This window comes from Podarcis filfolensis (assembly GCF_964270895.1).
Source record: "Podarcis filfolensis genome assembly, chromosome: Z".
NCBI lineage: Eukaryota > Metazoa > Chordata > Lepidosauria > Squamata > Lacertidae > Podarcis > Podarcis filfolensis.
In genome coordinates, this window is record NC_139617.1 from 41035313 (window position 1) to 41047924 (window position 12612).

Consider the following 12612-nt stretch of genomic DNA (forward strand, 5'->3'; position numbering starts at 1 on the left):
CCGAATCAACCCTGGCGATCAATGGGGTGACAGATGTCGCAGCCAGATCGCCCTCACATCCACCCACTTTTGCCTCCGGCCCCACCCACCCCTGGCATGTAGCCAGGAATGTGGCGCTCAGGCAAAAAAACAAAACAAACCCTTCTGTACCCTATGAAGATGACTGGCAGTCAACAAGTAAGATTGCTGCTGCAGCCAAGAATTGAATTGGGGAAGCATATTCTCCCTCACACTCGCACACAAAACCACAACCCTGGGAGATATGTTAGCGTCTCCACCCCCATTCTTCTACCCGGACACTGAGGTCCAGCGTCGAGGGCCTTCTGGCGGTTCCCTCACTGTGAGATGCCAAGTTACAGGGAACCAGGCAGAGGGCCTTCTCGGTAGTGGCGCCCGCCCTGTGGAACGCCCTCCCACCAGGTGTCAAAGAGAAGAACAACTACCAGACCTATCTGAAGGCAACCCTGTTTAGGGAAGCTTTTAATGTTTGATGCATTACTGTATTTTAATATTTTGTTGGAAGCCACCCAGAGTGGCTGGGGGAGCCCAGCCAGATGGGTGAGGTATAAATATTATTATTATTATTATTATTTATTTATTTATTATTATAGGCTGTGATTGGCCCAGGTCACTCAATGAACTTCATGGCCAAGTGGAAAGAGATGAACCCAGGTCCTAGTCCAACCCTCTAGACCAAGCACACACCTGCAGTCCTGTGCTATGACATTAAGCCCTCGTAGAACAAAGGGTGCCTAGAGAATTGGGGGAAAGGGAATAACTGAAAACTCTGCAGGCACCTGATGGAAGTTTGCCAAGGAAGTGAGAGGGCAGTGCTGAGTTTTCAGAAAGACTTGCAAGCCTTGTAAGGAAACTCTACCACCTGTCCTGTCAGCCCATGGGCAGGGGACCAGATGCAGGCCAGCAGGTTCCCTGTGGGTGCAGCTACCCACCTGCAATCACCTGACATTACTGTTGTAGCATGTAACCAGTTTTTTTACATTGGCAGCCTGGCTTGAATTCAAAACAACTGGATTCCTACCACATGTAATAAGATTAACATTTGGTCCTGTTAAAGTAAAGGTAAAGGGACCCCTGACCATTAGGTTCAGTCGTGACCGACTCTGGGGTTGCGGCGCTCATCTCGCTTTATTGGCCGAGGGAACCGGCATACAGCTTCCGGGTCATGTGACCAGCATGACTAAGCTGCTTCTGGCGAACCAGAGCAGCGCACGGAAACGCCGTTTACCTTCCCGCCGGAGCAGTACCTATTTATCTACTTGCACCTTTGTGCGTTTGAACTGCTAGCTTGGCAGGAGCTTTTTGAACTGCTAGCTTGCACATATTTTCAATTTTCATTTTTTTCAACATATTTTGAACATGAGCTTTTTGAACTGCTAGCTTGGCAGGACCGAGCAACGGGAGCTCACCCCGTCATGGGGATTCAAACGGCTGATCTTCTGATCGGCAAGTCCTAGGCTCTGTGCCACCCGCTGTGGGTTAAACCACAGAGCCTAGGACTTGCCGATCAGAAGGTCAGCGGCGGGTCCTGTTACCTGCCAACAAAAATTGCGTGTGGGGGTGTGTGTTTGTGGCTGTGTGTCAGGATTTCCTTGGGTCCAGCAGCTGTACTGTTGGTTGGAATTACTACACTTACATTGCAGGAGTGGAGAACGTTTTTCCACCTTGAAGGGCCACATTCCCTTCTGGGTCTTCCATGGGGCCATTTGCCAGTGTTGGGCAGAAAGTGAGGCAAAAGTGGGCAGTTAAGGAATCCAAGGGCATATTCCAGCAGGGCAAAAGCAATCAAGGAATGTGTAAATCATGGCTGAGTAAGGGGTGTGGCCTTTAAAAAGTTCCAAAAGCCAGATGGAAAGACTTGCAGGCTGCATTGTGCCCCCTGGTCTAACCCTTTGCATCCTCAGAAACACTTTTAAAAAATCCAAATAATAGTTATTGTGCAAGAGTACACCTAGAATAATGGCTTGAGCCAGCTCTGAATTTTCCCTGCTGCCTTTTTAAAAATCTCCCTTCGTCAGAAAACTAGCACTACACAGAATAAGCCATGTGCCAGAATGCTCCCTTTTGGTGGGCTAGTTTAGAAGCACTCCAACTGTGGTCCATGAACTTCATCCAGCTCACACTTGGAAAAGTTGCAGAACAAGAGAGAATGTGTTTACTTGGCCTGAGACCTCCTTTCCCTCCCTGGTAACGGAGATATGAAGCTCTTTTGATCAGGGCCAGATTAACAAACAGGTTTAACAAAGCCCTGCCCAGGGGACTCTGATACTCATATTACATTTGCAGGTGAAGTTGACTCATTTGTCTCTTCCAAATGTACCAGGGACTAGGGCACCTCTCAACTGCCCTGGCTCAGGCATGTGGTTTTCGGCACAGGAGTCAAAAGGGTATATTGGTGGTCCACCAAGACACGTGGCAATTTCCAAGTGGTCCACAGTTCATTAGGATAGTTTGGCAACTGCTGTGTTGATAGAATATCTTCCTATATACAAAGAAGTACAGCTGTTGTCACGCTCTGCAGTGTGGCCACCGCTAGGTAGTGTGGCCGTACCAACTGCAGCATAAGGAACGGCAGGCAGACCCAGGTGAGCCGTTTAACAGAGTGAGGGAGGCACCTACAGTGAGATTTAACAGAGCAGGTGTGTCACACAGCAGTTGTGTGAAGAGCTCCATTAAACAAGCCTGCAGAGATGTTGAAGAGGGAAGCTACACAGAGCAATTTAGAAAGTAAGCAGCATTAGCGAGTAGAGCAAGCAGTCCCTAGCAATATCTCTAGGAAATCATATATAAATGACATTCCTTCCCTGCACCTTGAAGGGGTGCAACCTGTTCTATCACCTCTGGATATCCACCACATTCAGAGGCAACTTTCGAACACCATAACCAGACACTGGAGAGACCTGTCAGGAATAAGCATGGACCAATGGTACCAAATAGTATGGGAAACAGCCCTACTAGAAAAATTAACCAACAAACTGAAACTGACACAGGGACAAACGGAAGAAGATGCCTTCATCCCGGTATGGCTCCCCTTTATCACATACACAGCCCAACAAGTCAATGACAATAATCCACCAACAGCATACAAATCAATATGGCTGACCTGATCCAAAACACCCACCCACCCAACTCACACATGAAAACAAAGACCACCACAGCCAACCGCAAACAAACAACCACACCCTAGGCCAACCCCAACCTCTCTCACCACCAAAGGAACACAAGTGAACAGCAGAGAACCTGCACGAGCAACGCTGACACCAAACCCTACATACATTAAGCAAAATAGAAACATCGCCACCAGACCCCACCCCCACCCCCACCCATCTTCCCCCCCTCCACCCCTTTTCTTCCTAATGTCTCAACAAATGAAACTGATTTGCAGGGCACACTGTGTGGAGCCTCTCTGCAGCCTCCCCCTCAGTTGTAGGGTGGCTGAGGCAGTGGGCAGATGCAAGCCCTGCGCTGCTCAAAAAAGCAGCGCAGAGCTTGCAGGCAGTCTGCCCTTCACCTCCCCCTCAGGAGAGACATGTGGCTCAGGCATGCTGCAGGCCCCCCGGTGTGACACCCAGTGCCCCCCGCCTCACCTAGCTACCAGTTTTGTAGGTAGGGGGTGCGGTGGGTGTGGGAGTTTTTTTTTTCTTTCAAAAAAAGTGCCATGAGCCTAGTTTTTAATTTTTTTAAAAAAAAATTTTTTACCAACAACCAAACACAGTGAAAACCCCCCAGGCGGCTGATACATTGGGTATACATAATCAATAATAACATATTCAAATCAACCATATGTACAATTTTATATACGTTAACACTCCTCCATCCACAAGGTTTATTTAACTTTTAACATTTTAATTTCCCCAAATTGTTCAAACCTACCCAAATAATTCAGTATCTTCTCAAACCAATCCTCCTCTTTCTCACTGACCTTAAACCCTTTCATTCTGTGTATCTTCACAGTTAGATATTCTAAAATTACAATATTATTCTGTTTTTTCCTCCATTGGTTCACCCCTAGCTCTTCTGCATTTTTCCAATTCCTTGCTATAACCTGTCTGGCTGCAGTTACCATCAATTTTACCCATTTACATTCCTCTTTTGTTTTTAACTTGGTGCTACTCAGACTAATAAGAACCATTAATTTAGATATTCCCACCTTCATACCCACAATTCCCGGTATTTCTATACCAATCTGTTTCCAAAATTCATTAACTAACAGGCAATCCCACCACATATGACTGTACGTTCCCATCACTCCACATTTCCTCCAACAATTCTTACTTCCAGATTTTGTAATAGGATATAACCTTACAGTACCATTTTTGTACCAACTTCAACCCCTGTTCCTGGATTATCCTAGAGACCGCAACAAAGGGTTGCACCCTTTGGTGAGCCCAGTTTTTAAAACAGATATTTTTGCCATTTTGTCACCCCCTCAATGATGACACCCGGGGCGGCCCGCACCCACCACACACCCCTTCCTACACCACTGGTTGGCTGGGGCTTAGTGGGAAGTGGATGCTGCAGAAGGGTAGACAAAGTTCTTTTTCCCTAAGCATATAGGAGTGTAGCTGGATCTGACAAATCTGCAAAGTGCTTGGGATGTGGAGGAGTGTGGACTAGCTGACTGACTCAGCCAAGGGAGAGAGCTTCTTAGATGCTTCCTTCGTGTCACGTGGCTTCGTCCTGCAGTCAGATGAGAGCCATGGATTGCTTCACCCCTCCTTAAGCACATCAAACAAACAGAACAGGAGGCAGACTCAGTAAGGATCGCTGCGTGTTCACACACCAGCTGTAAAGAGGGGGAAGAGTTTTTGTTATTTTAAAACATGTATATTTTTGCCTTTGCTTTTGAAAAAGAAAGAAAAAGATATTCAAGCAGGTCAACTGCAAATTGCATAATAAAAACACAGGATCAAGTTACTAAAAGAAAAAGAAAAAATGACATGGATTGGCATAAGAAGAGCTCTTAGTCCAGACTCTGGTTCTCAGCCAAGTGCCCCTGGGAAAACAACAAGCAGGAAGCAAATGCAACAGCACTCTCCCCATTTGAGACTCTGAAAAGCAACTGCAACTCAGAGGCACATTTCCTCCTTTCTATCTAGGAGAAGGAAAACTCTGATCCTATACCTTTGCTGCCCTATGGGATATCTTCGGGAGAAGAAAAGGTTCAGGAGCAAACCATACACAAATTCAAAGTGGAGTCCCTAAGATGGTTGGATAATAATAATAATAATAATAATAATAATAATAATAATAATAATAATATATTATTTATACCCCACCCATCTGGCTGGGCTTTCCCAGCCACTCTGGGTGGCTTTCAACAAAATATTAAAATACAGTAATGCATTAGACATTAAAAGCTTCCCTAAAGAGGGCTGCCTTCAGATGTCTTCTAATAATCTGGTAGTTGTTGTTCTCTTTGACATCTGCTGGAAGGGCATTCCACAGGGTGGGCACCACTACCGAGAAGGCCCTCTGCCTGGTTCCCTGTAACTTGGCATCTCGCAGTGAGGGAACCGCCAGAAGGCCCTCAGCGCTAGACCTCAGTAGAACGATAGGGGTGGAGACGCTCCTTCAGATATACTGGACCAAGGCCGTTCCTTGTATGTATGTTTCCGTCTGGCAGTTCCTGCAACCAAGCCGGTACCAAACGTATTGCTCTGCTTTCCTTTGGACCACATCAGGTAGGCTGAGAGGGAAGGTCTTGTCGCCTGAGCAGCCCAGGACCTCCATACACACTGCCCAGGCTTCTGTTTCGAAGAGGTCACTACAGGGCTGCTAACACAGCAGTTCAGCTTCAATCCATTGAGACAAATGGATGCCAACAGCTCCCTCTGAGAGTGGATGGAGAACGTGGCCATCATTGGTCTTATCTTTCTCCATGAATTTGTTGAAGGCATCCAAGTTGGTGGCTCTCCCTGCTTCTTGTGGGAGCAAGTGCCATAGTCTAAATAGCCTTCCTTGTGCCCTTCCAGCAAACAAACATGGTGTACAATCAACACCAAGAATTCGTATTTGGCAGTTGGCCATCACCCAGAAGACATTACCAAAAAAGAAAAGAAGAAGAAGACCAAGCCAACCCCATCTCACCATAAAGCACCAATCTGTGAGCAAAGACAGCTGCCATCATCACTCACAACTTGGCTGCCAGATGTGTGCACTGCAATCCCACAGGAGAATAAGGAAGAAAAGGACAGAATCAATGTCAGAAGGGTTAGGAAATTTAGAGCTTTGTCCTATTGCAATAATTTCTGCGAATTTGCAGAACAATAGCAAGGAAGAAGAAGAAGAAGAAGAAGAGTTGGGATTTGATATCCCGCCTTTCACTCCCCTTTTTAAGGAGTCTCAAAGCGACTAACAATCTCCTTTCCCTTCCTCCCCCACAACAAACACTCTGTGAGGTGAGTGGGGCTGAGAGACTTCAGAGAAGTGTGACTGGCCCAAGGTCACCCAGCAGCTGCATGTGGAGGAGCGGGGATGCCAACCCAGTTCACCAGATTATGAGACTACTGCTCTTAACCACTACACCACACTGGCTCTAAGGAACTTTTTTTTTCAGCCAGAGGGCTGAGGGGAGCTGTAGTTCAGCAACATTCGGAAGGCCGAAGGATCCCCACACAGCTGTCCTCAAAGCTGAAAATCCCACCCTCTTCATTTAAACTTCCTTTAAAGGTAAAGGGACCCCTGACCGTTCGGTCCAGTCGTAGACGACTCTGGGACTGTGGCGCTCATCTCGCTTTATTGGCCGAGGGAGCCGGCGTACAGCTTCTGGGTCATGTGGCCAGCATGACTAAGCCACTTCTGGCGAACCAGAGCAGCGCACAGAAACACCATTTACCTTCCCGCCGGAGCGGTACCTATTTATCTATTTGCACTTTGATGTGCTTTTGAACTGCTAGGTTGGCAGGAACAGGGACTGAGCAACGGGAGCTCACCCCATCGCGGGGATTCGAACCGCCGACCTTCTGATCTGCAAGTCCTAGGCTCTGTAGTTTAACCCACAGCGCCACCCGCTTCCTTTAGACATGTTAATTTAGGAGATCTGGGCAAGTGGAGGGAATTTGCCTGAAAAACTTCCCAGGGGTTTTAGATTTCTAATTCAAAAGTTGGTTATTTCAACATGAGTGATTCCCATATCAGTCACAAATCTTAAAAAGCAGCTGCTGTAATATTGTCTCTGCCCACTGGAGGGAGGCAGCGGTGCTTTTTTTAAAAAAACAAACCCCGTGCTCACCTTTCAAAACCAAAACACATGGGCTTGAGAGACAGGAAAGTGAGTTGTGATGGGGAATGTGGCTAAGTTCTCTCTATGTAGGATCAAATATGTGGAAATGCTTCACCCTCGTCAGTTGATGCTGAATGCCTTTGTTAATTTTTAAAGTGCCAGGAGGCTGCATTTTGCTAAATCAACACAGAAAATTGTGATCCCTTAATTTTAAAGGCTAACAAATCTGCTCTTCAGGTTATGCATGGATATTCTGACTTCCTGGTACACACACACACACACACACACACACACACATGGGTGGGGAAAGTTGTAAACAGCAACATCAAGAGGAAACAAAATGCAGAAAAACTCCAGATGGTGATAATTAAGTTATTAATGGTAGCCATTTGCAGGCGCGCACACACTTAATGATGTTGTTGATAACACAGCCATCTTGGCACTGGTAATCCTGTTGACACCTGTAGTGTGATTTTAAAGAAACCTTTATCCCAATTCAATCCACAACTGAATCCAGGACTGAACCTAAGAGGAAATCACATAAAGGTATCATCAAGCAGAGATGGGAAACTCTAGGCTGTCCAGATGTTGTTGGACTACAACTCCCATCATTCCTGGAGATGCTGAGGCCAATGGAAGTTGGAGTCCAGCAGCATCTGGAGGCACCCCCACCCCCGCCATCACTTTCAACAATCAAGAGTTTTGTATGTTTGCCCAATACATTTCAAGCTTTTTGTTCTATCTCCCAGCAGGGGAGAGCAGGACTTTTGTTGGGGGTGGCGGAACTGACATGATTGGTCAGTTTGTTAAGTACCATATTTTTTGCTCTATAAGACTCACTTTTTCCCTCCTAAAAAGTAAGGGGAAATGTGTGTGCGTCTTATGGAGCAAATGCAGGCTGCGCAGCTATCCCAGAAGCCAGAACAGCAAGAGGGATTGCTGCTTTCACTGCGTAGCGATCCCTCTTGCTGTTCTGGCTTCTGAGATTCAGAATTTTTTTTTCTTGTTTTCCTCCTCCAAAAACTAGATGCGTCTTGTGGTCTGGTGTGTCTTGTAGAGCAAAAAATACAGTATTTCTATTGTTTTACTTGATCAAGGGAGCAGCTGCCTGCCCCACCCTGCCCCCTTGGCTACACCCATGCAGGGATGGGGATTCTCAGGCCCACAGGCAAAATATGGCCCTCCAAGTCTCTCTGTCTGGCCCTCAGGACTGTCCCCAGGCCACACCCCTCACCAGCCCTGCTTCTTACCCTCCTTGAGTGTTTTTGCCTGGCTGGGATGTGTCCTTGAACTCTGATCATGCCTATTGCTTGCCTGAATAGAGAACAGAGAATATGTGAGTTTTGGAGGAGCTAGCCCACTGCACAAAGGTAAGGTGTGCATTCATTGCTTTACCCACTTCAGTTCATAGCCCTGCTCACCCCGGTATGTGTCCCCCTCCCAAGGGATCGAGGCCCTCTGGCTGAAGCAAGTCCCCCAGCCCTCTTCTCTACCAAGAAACAAAAAATACATGAGCATCCCTGAAAGATGGAGACATTATTCTAGTTATCATGCCTAAAGAATGTGTTCAGTATATCAATATTTGTGTTTTTAACTAATTATGGTCACTGCAACAACAATTATAAAAAAATAAAATGGATGATCAACAATACTCAAGAACACTCTGTCTGTGGAACAGAGAGAATTGAAGTCAATATGCTTCACATTCAAGATACACAACAATCAAGGCATCTGCATTGATTTAAAACAAAAACAAAATGGATTTAAGGAGAAGTTATTAAAATGACTGGATCATTTTTATTACAGTGAATGTTATAAATACATACCTATTGATTTGCACATACATTGGAAGCTTCTTTAGACGTGATAAAGGATATTCTTTCAGCTGTATGTATTCATTTTGATTCCATGGAACCCTCATTAAAGAGCAGAAAGCTTTTGAAAGAGATGTGGAGCATGTGTGTAAATTAACAAATTGTCCTTGTTTTGCCCTCCAGCACATTCTGGATGTCCTCTTCTCTTTATGAACAGAAGGGTGGGGTGGAATTTTTACTCCCAAATTGGCATTAAAAAGGTAAAGGACATCTGACAGTTAAGTCCAGTCATGAACAACTCTGGGGTCATCTTGCTTTACTGGCCGAGGGAGCCGACGTTTGTCCGCAGACAGTTTTTCTGGTTTATGGGGCCAGCATGACTAAGCTGCTTCTGGCGAAACCAGAGCAGCGCACGGAAACACTGCTTACCTTCCCTCTGAAGGGGTACCTATTTATCTACTTGCACTTTGACATGCTTTCGAACTGCTAGGTTGGCAGGAGCTGGGACCGAGCAATGGGAGCTCACCCCATCACAGGGATTCAAACCGCCAACCTTCCGATCGGCAAATCCTAGGCTCAGGGGTTTAGACCACAGTGCCACCCACCTGCCCTTTGATTTCACCACCAAATTATGCCTATCCGTCTCACGTAAAGAATACCTGAACTCAGAGCCATTCAATCAGTGATGTAGTGTGGGTTGCTGGTGCCCACAGCACGGCAAGTGTTGTGTCCCCCTGGTGGACTGGGCAGCTGGGGGAGCAAGACAGGGTGGTGTGCCAGGGCAGCCCATGCGGAGGGTGAACTGAACCCACCTCCAACAGACTCCTTGCCCGTTGCCTCCAATAGGGATTGGGTGGTGCTGTGGTCTAAACCACTGAGCCTCCATCATGAGGACTACAGGATCCAATAGGGCTCTTCTTACGATTACTTTAGTTGGTGGGTCGGGCAGGAGAAACCTTTAGTGGATTCATGGAGGTTAAGGCTATTGGTGGCTAGTAGCCACAGTTAGTATGTTCCCCCCACCCCACTGTCAGAGGTGGTATGCCTCTGAATGATGGGAACTGCGGGTGGGGAAAGGACAGAGGTTGGACGGCCATCTGTCAGGGATTCTTTAGTTGTGACTCCTGCATTTCAGGGGGTTGAGCTAGATGGCCCTTGGGGTCCCTTCCAACTCTACAGTTCTGTGATTCCACATTACCATCTGAAGAAGCACACATACTGCCTTGAAGACCGTTAAACTCTTATCTACTCTGAAACTAAAATCACCTAACTGTAGCACTGGTTCTGAGTTCCCCTTTGAAGGGAAGGGCTCTCATTTTGTAATAGCCTAATAACAGTCCTTTCTGCCTCCCAAAGCCGGCCTTATCTCACCAAACGCTAGAGGATCACCTGTGTTGAATCATCAGGGTCATATCCTGCCTTCCTCAGTAGAATCCAATGCATTGAGTTGATCATGAGACTGGACACCAGGAGGTGCTACTCAGCAGTCTGAATCACTCTGCAGGCTTGGGGGAAAGATCATGTCTCCTTTGTGTCTCATCCTTCCTACCTGGGAAATGGGGAGAGTAGCATTTGTCTGTTTCATAACCTGGGGTTGCAGGTTATTCATGGCCATCTGCTTTGGTTCCTGACTCATAGGGGTTGTTTTAAGGATCATCCTATGTGTGTCCCAGCCCCAGCACCCACCTCCCAAGGACCAGATTCAGGTATCTAACTGGCAATATGAAAGGTGTTTTTCCAAAGCAACATTAGTTTATTTTTCAAAATGAGCAATTCATCACAGTAAGCTGTAGTTTGGTCCACCAGCTCAAACTTCACAGATCTTTCTGAGTTGTCTACAACCAGTGCTATTTTTCTAGAGAAAAAGATGCTGGAACTCACAATGAACACCTCCCTTGTTCTCTTAGAATGGCAATGCCGCCCACCTGAGAGATGCTGGAACTGAGTTCCAGCTGAGAAAAAGCCCTGTCTACCACCATTTAATTTAATTGATCCTTATTAGTCATGTCCATTAATTTTAATGGGCCTGCTCACGGAAAACATTGGCTACAATCCTGTTTTTTGAAGAGTAAGTGCTGATGTCAGCCTCAGTCAGTGCCCTTTAGCCCTTCAGGTAGGAATTAGGTAGGAAGATGAGGCAGATAAGAAAAGGGACCACTTTGATTTTGCTATATTCCTGCCGTTACAAAGACAACTGCAACAATTTACAAGCAGAGGCAGCAGCATTCATATATGATATTATGAGGTTTGGGGGGGACTAGATCTCCCTAAATGTGATTTAGTAAAAATTAGAATTAATCGAAGTTTGATTAAACTTTTTCGAGCAGGGAAACCCCCTGGATTTATGCTAATGAGCCAAGCCAGCTCCTAGAAGTATCTGAATGAGCCATGATTAGACAAAGTCCAATAATGGTCCATCCAGGAAACCATCAGAGGACAACAGCCAGGCAAGGGGGAGTTGGGCCCCTTCTTTGCAGGGTGCTAGTTGTTGTTGTTTAGTTGTTTAGTCATGTCCGACTCTTCGTGACCCCATGGACCAGAGCACACCAGGCACTCCTGTCTTCCACTGCCTCCACAGTTTGGTCAAACTCATGCTGGTAGCTTTGAGAACACTGTCCAACCATCTTGTCCTCTGTCGTCCCCTTCCCCTTGTGCCCTCCATCTTTCCCAACATCAGGGTCTTTTACAGGGAATCTTCTCTTCTCATGAGGTGGCAAGAGTATTGGAGCCTCAGCTTCAGGATCTGTCCTTCCAGTGAGCACTCAGGGCTGATTTCCTTAAGAATGGAGAGGTGTGATCTTCTTACCATCCATGGGACTCTCAAGAGTCTCCTCCAGCACCATAATTCAAAAGCATCAATTCTTCGGCAATCAGCCTTCTTTATGGTCCAGCTCTCACTTCCATACATCACTACTGGGAAAACCATAGCTTTAACTATTCGGACCTTTGTTGGCAAGGTGATGTCTCTGCTTTTTAAGATGCTGTCTAGGTTTGTCATTGCTTTCCTCCCAAGAAGCAGGCATCTTTTAATTTCGTGTCTGCTGTCACCATCTGCAGTGAGTCTTTGTAATACATGGTTTTATTTACACATATATACAACCTGCACCTAGATGGAGGGATTTCTGAGCATTCACGTGCTATGAGGTTCTGGCTGCTTCTCCCATAAGTGCAGCATTTACTTCAAAGGACAGCAAAAAGCCATCTTCTGTATCTCATTGTTCAAGCCTCTGGGGATATATCATCCCCAGCTCACTTGGAGTTCTGCCTCTCCTTCTCCTTCTTGCTGTTAAGTGACTCCCAGGACCTCCCTTCAGCATATATCATTAAATGTTGGAACACTAAACCTGAAGATTTTTCTTCATAAACCTCCAAGAAATGTTGTCAAAGGCTTTCTCCGCATCTATAAAAATTAAAACTGCTTTGGTATTTATATTCACTTGCAGCTTCTCCAATATGTTAATTATATTCCTCGTATTGTCAGACAAGTGTCTACCTGGGAGAAAGCCAGCTTGGTCCTTATGAATCTCTTCCACTAATACTTTTTTTAACCTATTA